Source organism: Siphateles boraxobius, unplaced genomic scaffold, assembly GCF_051911475.1.
Source record: "Siphateles boraxobius isolate OS27281-9 unplaced genomic scaffold, OSU_SipBor_1 270, whole genome shotgun sequence".
NCBI classification, from domain to species: domain Eukaryota; kingdom Metazoa; phylum Chordata; class Actinopteri; order Cypriniformes; family Leuciscidae; genus Siphateles; species Siphateles boraxobius.
The window spans coordinates 40,119-52,431 of record NW_027508888.1 but is presented as its reverse complement, the minus strand read 5'-3'; the positions used below and the strand labels follow the sequence as shown (position 1 = coordinate 52,431).

At 41.3% G+C, this 12,313-nt stretch overlaps 9 non-coding genes across 9 annotated transcripts; 2 read left to right on the top strand and 7 right to left on the bottom strand.

Annotated features, from left to right (window-relative positions):
* The first annotated feature begins 330 nt into the window (after window positions 1–330).
* Window positions 331–402, top strand: trnad-guc (transfer RNA aspartic acid (anticodon GUC)). The gene has a single exon. It is a non-coding gene; the product is annotated as a tRNA-Asp (tRNA).
* Window positions 403–3,067: 2,665 nt separating this feature from the next.
* Window positions 3,068–3,183, bottom strand: LOC143752926 (U5 spliceosomal RNA). The gene has a single exon (XR_013207413.1). It is a non-coding gene; the product is annotated as a U5 spliceosomal RNA (small nuclear RNA).
* Window positions 3,184–4,630: 1,447 nt separating this feature from the next.
* trnad-guc (transfer RNA aspartic acid (anticodon GUC)) lies at window positions 4,631–4,702 on the top strand. The gene has a single exon. It is a non-coding gene; the product is annotated as a tRNA-Asp (tRNA).
* Window positions 4,703–5,127: 425 nt separating this feature from the next.
* On the bottom strand, window positions 5,128–5,239 carry LOC143752995 (U5 spliceosomal RNA). The gene has a single exon (XR_013207477.1). It is a non-coding gene; the product is annotated as a U5 spliceosomal RNA (small nuclear RNA).
* A 1,763-nt stretch (window positions 5,240–7,002) lies between these two features.
* On the bottom strand, window positions 7,003–7,117 carry LOC143752937 (U5 spliceosomal RNA). The gene has a single exon (XR_013207424.1). It is a non-coding gene; the product is annotated as a U5 spliceosomal RNA (small nuclear RNA).
* Window positions 7,118–7,526: 409 nt separating this feature from the next.
* On the bottom strand, window positions 7,527–7,642 carry LOC143752960 (U5 spliceosomal RNA). The gene has a single exon (XR_013207446.1). It is a non-coding gene; the product is annotated as a U5 spliceosomal RNA (small nuclear RNA).
* A 1,763-nt stretch (window positions 7,643–9,405) lies between these two features.
* LOC143752936 (U5 spliceosomal RNA) lies at window positions 9,406–9,520 on the bottom strand. Its single transcript, XR_013207423.1, has one exon. It is a non-coding gene; the product is annotated as a U5 spliceosomal RNA (small nuclear RNA).
* A 409-nt stretch (window positions 9,521–9,929) lies between these two features.
* Window positions 9,930–10,045, bottom strand: LOC143752959 (U5 spliceosomal RNA). The gene has a single exon (XR_013207445.1). It is a non-coding gene; the product is annotated as a U5 spliceosomal RNA (small nuclear RNA).
* A 1,049-nt stretch (window positions 10,046–11,094) lies between these two features.
* Window positions 11,095–11,209, bottom strand: LOC143752968 (U5 spliceosomal RNA). The gene has a single exon (XR_013207454.1). It is a non-coding gene; the product is annotated as a U5 spliceosomal RNA (small nuclear RNA).
* Window positions 11,210–12,313: the final 1,104 nt, after the last annotated feature.

Sequence of the window (12,313 nt, the reverse complement as noted above, 5' to 3'; positions counted from 1 at the left end):
AGGAGCAAATGTAAAAAGAATCTGCCCCATCACCAAATGTCCGCAAACCCTGTCCAAGAGGATGTCACTGAATCCGATAGTATGTCGAAGACCAGTGGTAGTATTCGCATGAGATTTTTATGAACTTCCTGGATGCTAAATGAACAAACCCTTCATCTCCTTGGATTGCGGGTGGATACCTCCATAGGACAGGGTGAGCTCCTTGGCCAAAATAAAAGGCTTAAATAATTATAACTCCATTAATGGAAAGCATATCCAGTATTAAGTGACGTCTCAACGGTTGAGCATAGACAACAGTACCGTACCGCCCAGAGAAGCCACTTTGACCAGTCCTTGTTAGTATAGTGGACAGTATCTCCGCCTGTCACGCGGAAGACCGGGGTTCAATTCCCCGACGGGGAGTCTTCTCTTTTATCATGACCAAACACCTTGCATAAGCTCAGGCTTTACCGTGGAAGGCGCTGTTAAAGTCAACCTGTCCTTCAAGACTCACTTGATTATGTTTAGCTAATTGCATTTGAAAGATTTTACTTTCAAGAAAGCGTTTGCAATAGGTTTGTAAAAGGTGTTTTTTGAATGTTTGGCCTGAGTCTTTTTTTTTTGTGGCATTTTCACTGTTCTGACCAGCGTGTTCCGTTCCGAATGCTTGGAAACAGTGAACAATTTTGCGAAGCAATCAGTTCAAAGCAAGGTTATAATCCTTAACGAAAACGAACGAAAAAACTAAAACTAGGTGGGAAAAAACATTGTCGTTAACTAAAATAAAAATAAAAACGAGGCATTACAAAAAAACGATAACTAACTAAAACTGTAATGTGTGTTTGGCAAAACTAACTAAAATAAAATAAAATAATAGAGTAAATGTCCTTAGTTTTCGTCTTTGTAAATGTCTTTCATTTTTAACGCTATTTAAAACACGCAGTGTATTCGTTCAGCTGCATTTCCTTTCGCTGCTCTCCCTCCGTCTCTCTGTCACATGCACGCGCACACACACACACACACACACACACACACACACAGCCCCTCCCCTCCGTCTCCATGAAAACGAGGGTTCGACGTTGAAAGCAAGTTCGCGAAAGGTTGGTATCTCGTGAACACCTTTACACAATCACACATTAAAAAGTGGTGCAAAAATATTTTTAATTCTGAATACATTATTGTCTGTGTGTTAATGTCGACCCGAGAAGCGATTGCGCCTTCTTTAGAAAGTTAACTAGTCGCAAATTTGAGGTAAAATGCACTTGGGTTGTCGATATCAAATATATAAGCTGTGATTCAAATATTAAATAATGTTATGTCATTATTCAATACAGATGAGTAGCCGGTCCGACATTAATTTTATGGCCCGCGTCATGCAAAAGATGAATGCACTTTTTATTTTATTTTTAGTTCAAAGGTTGTGCGAATGTTAGACAGTGTGCCTTATATGTAGCCTATATGTTTAATACCGCGGAGTCGGACGCTTTGGATAATCCGTGGTTCAATTAATAAAAAATAACACTTATCATCGTCATTGCGATGTGTGTGGAATGTTTAATGTAGCTTTATATAGCTACTTGATATCTCCGAAATGTAACCATTAACTTGATAAGCGCAACAAATAGCGAAACAAGCGGTAAAGCTGTCAGTTTGTGTGTGCACGCAGAGCTCGTGCATTCAGAGCTGCGCACTTTCAATTGCGTAATTTAAATATCACACTTTAATTATTTATAGCTCATAACTTATAAAAAATAAAATAAAACAAGGTGTTATTACTATATGACAAATGATAGACAGCTATACAGCGCGCAAGGACTGAATTGAGCTCTCTTTCGCGTCTGAATGGACAAATACACAGCATTATGTATAAATGTCCGTTTTGGAGAGTATTCATGCAAACACAGTCAGTTATGTCTTTACAGAACATACAGTTGTGAGAATATCGGATGTGCATCAGTGCAATTGGATCTGCACTCGGTCTTAAAGTGACAGTGCGTAATAAACCTAATGCCGTCTGTGCACTTAATATCAATCAAACAACAAAATAAAAAGAGAAAAGAATTCACTGCTCTTTAATGAGAAATAGCCTGTATTTGCTCAATGATTTTCTCCATGTATTTTGAGTTTTTTAATACTCTTGAGTATTATTTTTGTTTTAATACATTTATAATCTACTTTTTTGTTCCAGATTTTTTTAATTTTTATTTTCATATTCAGTATTACTTTAAATCGGACAAAGACTAGCAATACTTACCTTGCAAGGAGGTTTTTAATACTCTGTTTGGGTATGAACTCTTTTTTTGTGCTTAATTTTAATAATTAATATTGCTAGAAAACTGTTAATCCACTTTTTTGTTCCAGATTTTGTTTCACGTTCAGTATTAGCCTACTTTAAATAGGACAAACACTAGCAAGACTTACCTAGCAAGATAGGCAATACACAATATTTCGTACTTATTTAGAAATGCAGTTTATGTCGTCTTTAGTCTATTTGCTATTTAGTTTTTTTTCCTGGCACACGTCACTTACACATTTTGCACTTTACTGCGGAGTCTTGTGCAGACTGTTTACATATTTGTGCCCATATGTACATTTTATGTACTGGTTTTATTGTTGAATAGATATTTCTAAAATTGTATGATGTTTTCGTTGAGTTATTATTACACAATTCTTTTTCTGACCTTTTTGAATCTTGCCCCTGACAAATAACCCAAAATCCAAAAAAAGACTAAAACTAACATTAAAACTAATAAAAACTAAACTAAAACTAAGCATTTTCAAAAAATAAAAAATAAACTAAACTAGCAAACCCACTTTAAAAACTAATTAAAACTAAACTGAATTTGAAAACCAAAATTCAAAACGAAATAAAAATAAAAACTAATGAAAAATGCAAAACTATAATAACCTTGGTTCAAAGCTTTGTTTCTCCCATCACTACCCTTTTGTGCTTGGTAAAACTTACATTCACACCGCTGTCTTGGACAAAACAGCCAATTCTTTTAGCCACGCTCGATCTGTGGCCCGGCCTATTGTGGTACTTTGTTACAAGCTGCCAAACGTCCTCTGTTCTTGAACAAACACATGTAGCTCTGCTGTGAGCAGAGCATCCAAAAATATCAGAAACTCTCAAATGTTCCCCTCCACGGAAATCTTTAGTAAAAGGCGAAAGATTTATGCGTAAATGAAGAGAAACTCGAGCTGTACCCATGAGACGTTTGGACAATGTGGTCGCAAGCACATGCAACCATGCTCAGCAAGGGTAATGTCTGGTGCAGGCTCCTCCCATCCAGCTTATTTTCTTTAAAAAAAAAAACAATAATACAGCCATATCCATTAGAGGAAGGAGCAAATGTAAAAAGAATCTGCCCCATCACCAAATGTCCGCAAACCCTGTCCAAGAGGATGTCACTGAATCCGATAATATGTCGAAGACCAGTGGTAGTATTCGCATGAGATTTTTATGAACTTCCTGGATGCTAAATGAACAAACCCTTCATCTCCTTGGATTGCGGGTGGATACCTCCATAGGACAGGGTGAGCTCCTTGGCCAAAATAAAAGGCTTAAATAATAATAACTCCATTAATGGAAAGCATATCCAGTATTAAGTGACGTCTCAACGGTTGAGCATAGACAACAGTACCGTACCGCCCAGAGAAGCAATTGGGATGACCAGTCCTCGTTAGTATAGTGGACAGTATCTCCGCCTGTCACGCGGAAGACCGGGGTTCGATTAGTCTTCTTCTTTATCACGACCAAACACCTTGCATAAGCTCAGGCTTTACCGTGGAAGGTGCTGTTAAAGTCAACCTGCCGTTCAAGACTCACTTGATTATGTTTAGCTAATTGCATTTGAAAGATTTTACTTTCAAGAAAGCGTTTGCAATAGGTTTGTAAAAGGTGTTTTTTGAATGTTTGGCCTGCGTCTTTTTTTTGTGTGGCATTTTCACTGTTCTGACCAGCGTGTTCCGTTCCGAACGCTTGGAAACAGTGAACAATTTTGCGAAGCAATCGGTTCAAAGCTTTGTTTCTCCCATCACTCCCCTTTTGTGCTTGGTAAAACTTACATTCACACTGCTGCCTTGGACAAAACAGCCAACTCTTTTAGCCACGCTCTTTAGTAAATCTTTAATAAAAGGTCGAAAGATTTATGCGTGAATGAAGAGAAACTCGAGCTGTACCCATGAGACGTTGGGACAATGTGGTCGCAAGCACATGCAACCATGCTCAGCAAGGGTAATGTGTGGTGCAGGCTCCTCCCATCCAGCTTATTTTCTTTAAAAAAAAAACAGTAATACAGCCATATCCATTAGAGGAAGGAGCAAATGTAAATAGAATCTGCCCCATCACCAAATGTCCGCAAACACTGTCCGAGAGGATGTCACTTAATCCGATAGTATGTCGAAGACCAGTGGTAGTATTCGCATGAGATTTTTATGAACTTCCTGGATGCTAAATGAACAAACCCTTCATCTCCTTGGATTGCGGGGGGATACCTCCATAGGACAGGGTGAGCTCCTTGGCCAAAATAAAAGGCTTAAATAATAACAACTCCATTAATGGAAAGCATATCCAGTATTAAGTGACGTCTCAACGGTTGAGCATAGACAGCAGTGCGGTACCGCCCAGAGAAGCTACTGTGATGGCCAGTCCTCGTTAGTATAGTGGACAGTATCTCCGCCTGTCACGCGGAAGACCGGGGTTTGATTCCCCGACGGGGAGTCTTCTGCTTTATCACGACCAAACACCTTGCATAAGCTCAGGCTTTACCGTGGAAGGCGCTGTTAAAGTCAACCTGCCTTTCAAGACTCACTTGATTATGTTTAGCTAATTGCATTTTAAAAATTTTACTTTCAAGAAAGCATTTGCAATAGGTTTGTAAAATGTGTTTTTTGAATGTTTGGCCTGAGTCTTTTTTTTTTTTTGTGGGATTTTCACTGTTCTGACCAGCGTGTTGCGTTCCGAACGCTTGGAAACAGTGAATAATGTTGCGAAACAATCGGTTCAAAGCTTTGTTTCTCCCATCACTACCCTTTTGTGCTTGGTAAAACTTGCATTCACACTGCTGACACAAGAATCGAAGTTGTGAACTGGGAAAGTGTGGATGGTTTGACGACTACCCAGTTCCAGTCTTGTTCAAAACAGCCAATTCTTTTAGCAGAGCATCCAAAAATATCAGAGACTCGCAAATGTTCCCCCCCGCTCAAATCTTTAGTAAAAGGTGAAAGATTTATGCGTGAATGAAGAGAAACTCGAGCTGTACCCATGAGACGTTGGGACAATGTGGTCCCAAGCACATGCAACCATGCTCAGCAAGGGTAATGTCTGGTGCAGGCTCCTCCCATCCAGCTTATTTTCTTTAAAAAAAAAACAATAATACAGCCATATCCATTAGATGAAGGAGCAAATGTAAAAAGAATCTGCCCCATCACCAAATGTCCGCAAACCCTGTCCAAGAGGATGTCACTGAATCCGATAGTATGTCGAAGACCAGTGGTAGTATTCGCATGAGATTTTTATGAACTTCCTGGATGCTAAATGAACAAACCCTTCATCTCCTTGGATTGCGGGTGGATACCTCCATAGGACAGGGTGAGCTCCTTGGCCAAAATAAAAGGCTTAAATAATAATAACTCCATTAATGGAAAGCATATCCAGTATTAAGTGACGTCTCAACGGTTGAGCATAGACAACAGTACCGTACCGCCCAGAGAAGCAATTGGGATGACCAGTCCTCGTTAGTATAATGGACAGTATCTCCGCCTGTCACGCGGAAGACCGGGGTTCGATTAGTCTTCTTCTTTATCACGACCAAACACCTTGCATAAGCTCAGGCTTTACCGTGGAAGGCGCTGTTAAAGTCAACCTGCCGTTCAAGACTCACTTGATTATGTTTAGCTAATTGCATTTGAAAGATTTTACTTTCAAGAAAGCGTTTGCAATAGGTTTGTAAAAGGTGTTTTTTGAATGTTTGGCCTGATTTTTTTTTTTTTTGTTGCATTTTCACTGTTCTGACCAGTGTGTTGCGTTCCGAACGCTTGGAAACAGTGAATAATGTTGCGAAACAATCGGTTCAAAGCTTTGTTTCTCCCATCACTACCCTTTTGTGCTTGGTAAAACTTACATTCACACTGCTGACACAAGACTCGAAGTTGTGAACTGGGAAAGTGTGGATGGTTTGACGACTACCCAGTTCCAGTCTTGGACAAAACAGCCAATTCTTTTAGCCACGCTCAATCTCTGGCCCAACCTATTGTGGTACTTTGTTACAAGCTGCCAAACGTCCTCTGTTCTTGAACAAACACATGTAGCTCTGCTGTGAGCAAGACAATTCTTGGATACCTCCATAGGACAGGGTGAGCTCTTTGGCCAAAATAAAAGGTTTAAATAATAATAACTCCATTAATGGAAAGCATATCCAGTATTAAGTGACGTCTCAACGGTTGAGCATAGACAACAGTAACACACCGCCCAGAGAAGCAACTGTGATGACCAGTCCTCGTTAGTAAAGTGGACAGTATCTCCGCCTGTCACGCGGAAGACCGGGGTTCGATTCCCCGACGGGGAGTCTTCTTCTTTATCACGACCAAACACCTTGCATAAGCTCGGGCTTTACCGTGGAAGGTGCTGTTAAAGTCAACCTGCCGTTCAAGACTCGCTTGATTATTTTTAGCTAATTGCATTTGAAAGATTTTACTTTCAAGAAAGCGTTTGCAATAGGTTTGTAAAAGGTGTTTTTTGAATGTTTGGCCTGAGTCTTTTTTCTTTTGTGGGATTTTCACTGTTCTGACCAGCGTGTTCCGTTCCGAACGCTTGGAAACAGTGAATAATTTTGCGAAGCAATCAGTTCAAAGCCTTGTTTCTCCCATCACTACCCTTTGGTGCTTGGTAAAACTTACATTCACACCGCTGTCTTGGACAAAACAGCCAATTCTTTTAGCCACGCTCGATCTTTGGCCCAGCCTATTGTGGTACTTTGTTACAAGCTGCCAAACGTCCTCTGTTCTTGAACAAACACATGTAGCTCTGCTGCGAGCAGAGCATCCAAAAATATAAGAAACTCGCAAATGTTCCCCTCCACGGAAATCTTTAGTAAAAGGCGAAAGATTTATGCGTGAATGAAGAGAAACTCGAGCTGTACCCATGAGACGTTGGGACAATGTGGTTTCAAGCACATGCAACCATGCTCAGCAAGGGTAATGTCTGGTGCAGGCTCCTCCCATCCAGCTTATTTTCTTTAAAAAAAAAAAACAATAATACAGCCATATCCATTAGAGGAAGGAGCAAATGTAAAAAGAATCTGCCCCATCACCAAATGTCCGCAAACCCTGTCCAAGAGGATGTCACTGAATCCGATAGTATGTCGAAGACCAGTGGTAGTATTCGCATGAGATTTTTATGAACTTCCTGGATGCTAAATGAACAAACCCTTCATCTCCTTGGATTGCGGGTGGATACTTTTAGCCACGCACGATCTGTGGCCCAGCCTATTGTGGTACTTTGTTACAAGCTGCCAAACGTCCTCTGTTCTTGAACAAACACATGTAGCTCTGCTGTGAGCAGAGCATCCAAAAATATCAGAAACGCGCAAATGTTCCCCTCCACGGAAATCTTTAGTAAAAGGCGAAAGATTTATGCGTGAATGAAGAGAAACTCGAGCTGTACCCATGAGACGTTGGGACAATGTGGTCCCAAGCACATGCAACCATGCTCAGCAAGGGTAATGTCTGGTGCAGGCTCCTCCCATCCAGCTTATTTTCTTTAAAAAAAAAACAATAATACAGCCATATCCATTAGAGGAAGGAGCAAATGTAAAAAGAATCTGCCCCATCACCAAATGTCCGCAAACCCTGTCCAAGAGGATGTCACTGAATCCGATAGTATGTCGAAGACCAGTGGTAGTATTCGCATGAGATTTTTATGAACTTCCTGGATGCTAAATGAACAAACCCTTCATCTCCTTGGATTGCGGGTGGATACCTCCATAGGACAGGGTGAGCTCCTTGGCCAAAATAAAAGGCTTAAATAATAATAACTCCATTAATGGAAAGCATATCCAGTATTAAGTGACGTCTCAACGGTTGAGCATAGACAACAGTACCGTACCGCCCAGAGAAGCAATTGGGATGACCAGTCCTCGTTAGTATAATGGACAGTATCTCCGCCTGTCACGCGGAAGACCGGGGTTCGATTAGTCTTCTTCTTTATCACGACCAAACACCTTGCATAAGCTCAGGCTTTACCGTGGAAGGCGCTGTTAAAGTCAACCTGCCGTTCAAGACTCACTTGATTATGTTTAGCTAATTGCATTTGAAAGATTTTACTTTCAAGAAAGCGTTTGCAATAGGTTTGTAAAAGGTGTTTTTTGAATGTTTGGCCTGATTTTTTTTTTTTTTTGTTGCATTTTCACTGTTCTGACCAGTGTGTTGCGTTCCGAACGCTTGGAAACAGTGAATAATGTTGCGAAACAATCGGTTCAAAGCTTTGTTTCTCCCATCACTACCCTTTTGTGCTTGGTAAAACTTACATTCACACTGCTGACACAAGACTCGAAGTTGTGAACTGGGAAAGTGTGGATGGTTTGACGACTACCCAGTTCCAGTCTTGGACAAAACAGCCAATTCTTTTAGCCACGCTCAATCTCTGGCCCAACCTATTGTGGTACTTTGTTACAAGCTGCCAAACGTCCTCTGTTCTTGAACAAACACATGTAGCTCTGCTGTGAGCAAGACAATTCTTGGATACCTCCATAGGACAGGGTGAGCTCTTTGGCCAAAATAAAAGGTTTAAATAATAATAACTCCATTAATGGAAAGCATATCCAGTATTAAGTGACGTCTCAACGGTTGAGCATAGACAACAGTAACAGACCGCCCAGAGAAGCAACTGTGATGACCAGTCCTCGTTAGTAAAGTGGACAGTATCTCCGCCTGTCACGCGGAAGACCGGGGTTCGATTCCCCGACGGGGAGTCTTCTTCTTTATCACGACCAAACACCTTGCATAAGCTCGGGCTTTACCGTGGAAGGTGCTGTTAAAGTCAACCTGCCGTTCAAGACTCGCTTGATTATTTTTAGCTAATTGCATTTGAAAGATTTTACTTTCAAGAAAGTGTTTGCAATAGGTTTGTAAAAGGTGTTTTTTGAATGTTTGGCCTGAGTCTTTTTTCTTTTGTGGGATTTTCACTGTTCTGACCAGCGTGTTCCGTTCCGAACGCTTGGAAACAGTGAATAATTTTGCGAAGCAATCAGTTCAAAGCCTTGTTTCTCCCATCAATACCCTTTGGTGCTTGGTAAAACTTACATTCACACCGCTGTCTTGGACAAAACAGCCAATTCTTTTAGCCACGCTCGATCTTTGGCCCAGCCTATTGTGGTACTTTGTTACAAGCTGCCAAACGTCCTCTGTTCTTGAACAAACACATGTAGCTCTGCTGCGAGCAGAGCATCCAAAAATATAAGAAACTCGCAAATGTTCCCCTCCACGGAAATCTTTAGTAAAAGGCGAAAGATTTATGCGTGAATGAAGAGAAACTCGAGCTGTACCCATGAGACGTTGGGACAATGTGGTTTCAAGCACATGCAACCATGCTCAGCAAGGGTAATGTCTGGTGCAGGCTCCTCCCATCCAGCTTATTTTCTTAAAAAAAAAAAAACAATAATACAGCCATATCCATTAGAGGAAGGAGCAAATGTAAAAAGAATCTGCCCCATCACCAAATGTCCGCAAACCCTGTCCAAGAGGATGTCACTGAATCCGATAGTATGTCGAAGACCAGTGGTATTATTCGCATGAGATTTTTATGAACTTCCTGGATGCTAAATGAACAAACCCTTCATCTCCTTGGATTGCGGGTGGATACTTTTAGCCACGCACGATCTGTGGCCCAGCCTATTGTGGTACTTTGTTACAAGCTGCCAAACGTCCTCGGTTCTTGAACAAACACATGTAGCTCTGCTGTGAGCAGAGCATCCAAAAATATCAGAAACGCGCAAATGTTCCCCTCCACGGAAATCTTTAGTAAAAGGCGAAAGATTTATGCGTGAATGAAGAGAAACTCGAGCTGTACCCATGAGACGTTGGGACAATGTGGTCACAAGCACATGCAACCATGCTCAGCAAGGGTAATGTCTGGTGCAGGCTCCTCCCATCCAGCTTATTTTCTTTAAAAAAAAAACAATAATACAGCCATATCCATTAGAGGAAGGAGCAAATGTAAAAAGAATCTGCCCCATCACCAAATGTCCGCAAACCCTGTCCAAGAGGATGTCACTGAATCCGATAGTATGTCGAAGACCAGTGGTAGTATTCGCATGAGATTTTTATGAACTTCCTGGATGCTAAATGAACAAACCCTTCATCTCCTTGGATTGCGGGTGGATACCTCCATAGGACAGGGTGAGCTCCTTGGCCAAAATAAAAGGCTTAAATAATAATAACTCCATTAATGGAAAGCATATCCAGTATTAAGTGACGTCTCAACGGTTGAGCATAGACAACAGTACCGTACCGCCCAGAGAAGCAATTGGGATGACCAGTCCTCGTCAGTATAATGGACAGTATCTCCGCCTGTCACGCGGAAGACCGGGGTTCGATTAGTCTTCTTCTTTATCACGACCAAACACCTTGCATAAGCTCAGGCTTTACCGTGGAAGGCGCTGTTAAAGTCAACCTGCCGTTCAAGACTCACTTGATTATGTTTAGCTAATTGCATTTGAAAGATTTTACTTTCAAGAAAGCGTTTGCAATAGGTTTGTAAAAGGTGTTTTTTGAATGTTTGGCCTGAGTCTTTTTTTTTTTGTTGCATTTTCACTGTTCTGACCAGTGTGTTGCGTTCCGAACGCTTGGAAACAGTGAATAATGTTGCGAAACAATCGGTTCAAAGCTTTGTTTCTCCCATCACTACCCTTTTGTGCTTGGTAAAACTTACATTCACACTGCTGACACAAGACTCGAAGTTGTGAACTGGGAAAGTGTGGATGGTTTGACGACTACCCAGTTCCAGTCTTGGACAAAACAGCCAATTCTTTTAGCCACGCTCGATCTGTGGCCCAGCCTATTGTGGTACTTTGTTACAAGCAGCCAAACTTCCTCTGTTCTTGAACAAACACATGTAGCTCTGCTGTGAGCAGAGCATCCAAAAATATCAGAACCTTGCAAATGTTCCCCTCCACGGAAATCTTTAGTAAAAGGCGAAAGATTTATGCGTGAATGAAGAGAAACTCGAGCTGTACCCACGAGACATTGGGACAATGTGGTTCCAAGCACATGCAACCATGCTCAGCAAGGGTAATGTCTGGTGCAGGCTCCTCCCATCCAGCTTATTTTCTTTTTTTTAAAAAACAATAATACAGCCATATCCATTAGAGGAAGGAGCAAATGTAAAAAGAATCTGCCCCATCACTAAATGTCCGCAAACCCTGTCCAAGAGGATGTCACTGAATCCGATAGTATGTCGAAGACCAGTGGTAGTATTCGCATGAGATTTTTATGAACTTCCTGGATGCTAAATGAACAAACCCTTCATCTCCTTGGATTGCGGATGGATACCTCCATAGGGCAGGGTGAGCTCCTTGGCCAAAATAAAAGGCTTAAATAATAATAACTCCATTAATGGAAAGCATATCCAGTATTAAGTGACGTCTCAACGGTTGAGCATAGACAACAGTACCGTACCGCCCAGAGAAGCAATTGGGATGACCAGTCCTCGTTAGTATAGTGGACAGTATCTCCGCCTGTCACGCGGAAGACCGGGGTTCGATTAGTCTTCTTCTTTATCACGACCAAACACCTTGCATAAGCTCAGGCTTTACCGTGGAAGGCGCTGTTAAAGTCAACCTGCCGTTCAAGACTCACTTGATTATGTTTAGCTAATTGCATTTGAAAGATTTTACTTTCAAGAAAGCGTTTGCAATAGGTTTGTAAAAGTGTTTTTTGAATGTTTGGCCTGAGTCTTTTTTTTTTGTTGCATTTTCACTGTTCTGACCAGTGTGTTGCGTTCCGAACGCTTGGAAACAGTGAATAATGTTGCGAAACAATAAGTTCAAAGCTTTGTTTCTCCCATCACTACCCTTTTGTGCTTGGTAAAACTTACATTCACACTGCTGACACAAGACTCGAAGTTGTGAACTGGGAAAGTGTGGATGGTTTGACGACTACCCAGTTCCAGTCTTGGACAAAATAGCCAATTCTTTTAGCCACGCTCAATCTCTGGCCCAACCTATTGTGGTACTTTGTTACAAGCTGCCAAACGTCCTCTGTTCTTGAACAAACACATGTAGCTCTGCTGTGAGCAAGACAATTCTTGGATACCTCCATAGGACAGGGTGAGCTC